The 3,582-nt window shown below is 45.3% G+C and overlaps 1 pseudogene; it reads right to left on the bottom strand.

The window, feature by feature from the left end:
• Window positions 1-1,636: 1,636 nt before the first annotated feature.
• LOC108525423 (histone deacetylase 1 pseudogene) lies at window positions 1,637-2,254 on the bottom strand (annotated as a pseudogene).
• Window positions 2,255-3,582: the final 1,328 nt, after the last annotated feature.

Raw genomic sequence — 3,582 nt, 5'->3', positions numbered from 1 at the left:
AAAAATAAATAAATAAAAAACTGACTAATAGCCTAGAGAAATAGAAAATAGACTAATAGTCTAGAGAAATATAAATAGAAAATACAAATAGAGAAATAGAAAATATAAAATCTAGGTTGGAGGACCCAGCAAGAAGCCAGAGCTGGAAAGGCCTGCTCAGCCAACTTGACCTCTTCCTGGGACCCTTTGGCCTCTGGCTTCTTCTCCTTCGTTTTCTCCTCTGCTGTGACTTCTTCTCTTCTGGGTCTTTCTCTCTTTCATCCTGTTTAGATCTTCTTGGCTTTTTTGAAGTTGGAAGAATTCTTGCAGCCACCCTCTCCCTCTTCATCAGAGTCGGAGAATTCGTCCTCACAGACAATTTGTGTTTCGTTTGTTTTTTGAGATGGAGTCTCACTCTGTCACGAAGGCTGGAGTGTAGTGGCACAATCTCGGCTCACTGCAACTTCCGCCTCCCAGGTTCAAGTGATTGTCCTGCCTTAGCCTCCTGAGTAGCTGGGATTACAGGCCCCCACCACCACACCCAGCTAACTTTTGTATTTTTAGTAGAGACGTGGTTTCACCATGTTGGCCAGGTTGGCCTTGAACTCCTGACCTCAAGTGATCCACTTGCCTCAGTCTCCCAAAGTGCTGGGATTACAACTGTGAGCCATCGTGCCTGGCCTCACAGGCAATTTTTCTTTTTTCTTTTTTTTTGAGATGGAGTCCCGCTCTGTCACCCAGGCCGGGGTGCAGTGGCGTGATCTCGGCTCACTGCAAACTCTGCCTCCCAAGTTCACGTCATTCTCCTGCCTCAGCCTCCCAAGTAGCTGGGACTACAGGCGCCCACCACCATGCCTGGCTAAATTTTTGTACTTTTAGTAGAGACAGGGTTTCACCATGGTCCCGGTCTCCTGACCTCATGATCCACCACCTCAGCCTCCCAAAGTGCTGGGATTACAGGCATGAGCCACCACGCCTGGCCTCACAGGCAATTTGTTTGTCAGAGGAACAGATGGAGATGCACTTGTCAGAGTATTCGTCCTTGCTGTCACTCTCCTCTGGGTTACATCCTCAGCAAGAGCCCACATTTGGGCCCTAGGTGTGTGGGGCAGCATTCTCAGGTTCCCAGACAGTTGCTGTTTGATCTTCTCCAGGGATCATTACTGATCTGGTTAGTCATATTGGAAAGACTGATATGAAGCTTGAAACCTGGTCCAACGTATTTGAAGTAGTCATTATATGGGAGCTCATTATGGATCTCTGTGCCCAGGGCCACAGTTGTTTCCTATGTCCAGCACCAGTGACATCACGAATCATGTAACACCTCCTCCTAGCATCAGCATCAGCAAGATGAAGCTCGTAACAAATTCCACACACTTGACATACCCTTTGATGTTCAGATTGAAGCAACCTAACTGATCCCCAGATGGAGTCTGAGTCACGCTGTATGACCACAGCACTAGGCTGGAATATCTCCTTTACTTCGGACATATCTGGCTTGAAATGGCTTCACAGGATTCATTATCAATCCCATCTCAGAGTGGGCAGTTAATAGCATAATACTTGCCTTTTTCAGCCCTAATATCCCATAGGTCCCCAGTTCTTGGAAGTACTCTCCTCATTTATGACACAGTACTCTCCTCATTTATGTCCTGGCTCAGGACACAGTCATGACCCAGTCTGTGGCATAGAAGGCCTCTTCCATGCCATCACCATGGCACGGAAGGTCAATATGCACAATATGCACCGTGGAATATCAAGGTTAATATGCAGTACCCCCTGGTGATTCTCTAGCAGATCCAGTAGGGTCAAGACTGTATCACTGACATAACAGAAGCCAGATGCCTCAGACTTCTTTGCATGGTGCAGTCTGGTTCATGGTGATGTCTGTCTGCTGCTAACTAAGTTTCACAGAACTTGCCACAGAGCCGCCCACAGACAACTGACAAAACTCAAAGAGGCCATCAAATACTGGACAGTCCTCACCAATGTTGAATCTCTGTGCCTGCTGGCTGTACTCAGACATGTTATCTGGATGAATGGAGTACAAGGATTTAATGCAGTCATCACTGTGGCACTTGGTCTTCTCCTCAGCATCAGCTTCGTGAGGGCAATAGATCTTCATTTTTCATTGGAGAGTGTAGTTGAACAGTAAATTATGAATCATGTGGAATTGGTAAAGCTTCATTGGGTGGTCTTGTCCAACATCCTCATCATGGTAGTAACAGACTTTCCTCCTGGCACCCTGTGTCCGCACTATCTTGCTGGCCTCCATCTGTCAGAAGGATGGCAGATGTCTTGCTGGCCTCAGCAGGTCCATCTGCCCTCCCCTCTATCACACAATTTAAATAAGAATAACCATGTTTTGTCCTGGTTATATGTAATACTTAATCCTTTAACTTATGTGCTTTACTCAGCAACAATTTGAGAAGGAAAAATTGAGTTTAACACACTCTATTTATTATGTTGGCTGGTACAATATGCATATTTGAAAACACTTAGCTGCCTTATATGAAAATCCTCTTGTCATCACTGTATTTTCTAATTTTGCCATTTTAGTACTTCACATTACCAACAGTTATCTCGATTTTCTCTCTCCCTTTTAACTTTATCTTGTTTTACAATTTTCAGTAGGTAAAACATTAAAAGAAAAGAAAAGCAGGTGATAACTTTGAAAATTTCTTCCTAATTATTGAAGTCAATAATTCTTTGACTGCCACTGCTGTAAGGTGTTAGTCCTGAGATTCTAACAAGATTAATGGAGAGAGGGAAAGGGGCACAGGGACAGGAAGTGGAAGGATTTTTTTTTTTTTTTTTTGAGATGGAGTCTTGCTCTGTCGCCCAGGCTGGAGTGCAGTGGCGCGATCTTGGCTCACTGCAAGCTCTGCCTCCTGGGTTTATGCCATTCTCCTGCCTCAGCCTCCTGAGTAACTGGGACTACAGGTGCCCACCACCACGCCTGGCTAATTTTTTTGTATTTTTAGTAGAGAGAGGGTTTCACCATGTTAGCCAGGATGGTCTTGATCTCCTGACCTCCTGATCCACCTGCCTAGGCCTCCCAAAGTGCTGGGATTACAGGCGTGAGCCACCACACCCGGCCGGGAGGATCTTAATATATCAAACTAGTGGAAGTCCCTGACTGAAAGGTAAAGGTGCTCTATTTTTCCACTTTGAGACAGCACACCATTATGATAAGGGCATACCCTTGTGGATCAATGCTTTGTTATAAGAAAGTGTCTCTTATACTTACCTGGCAGGGGAGATACCATGATCACGAAGGTGGTTTTCCCAGGGCGAGGCTTATCCATTGCACTCCGGATGTGCTGACCCCTGCGATTTCCCCAAATGTGGGAAACTCGACTGCATAATTTGTGGTACCTGTCTGTCTTTTTCCTGATCCCTTTCCCTCATTCCTGAACTGCAGGAGACTGAGCCCCTTTGGGCTTTGGTGACCCCATCACTGGGGTGTGTTTATTTGATGGCTGATTTTGCTGTACTGGGTACTTCCTTTCCCATTTTTTAATCATTTTTTAACACATGCTGACTCTTCCCTTCTCCTTTCCCTGGGAAAATACAATGAATAAATAAAGACTTATTGGTACT

This window comes from Rhinopithecus bieti, unplaced genomic scaffold (assembly GCF_001698545.2).
Source record: "Rhinopithecus bieti isolate Rb0 unplaced genomic scaffold, ASM169854v2 scaffold_49758, whole genome shotgun sequence".
NCBI classification, from domain to species: domain Eukaryota; kingdom Metazoa; phylum Chordata; class Mammalia; order Primates; family Cercopithecidae; genus Rhinopithecus; species Rhinopithecus bieti.
The sequence above is the reverse complement of the archived record's forward strand: the minus strand, read 5'-3'. Positions and strand labels throughout refer to the sequence as shown.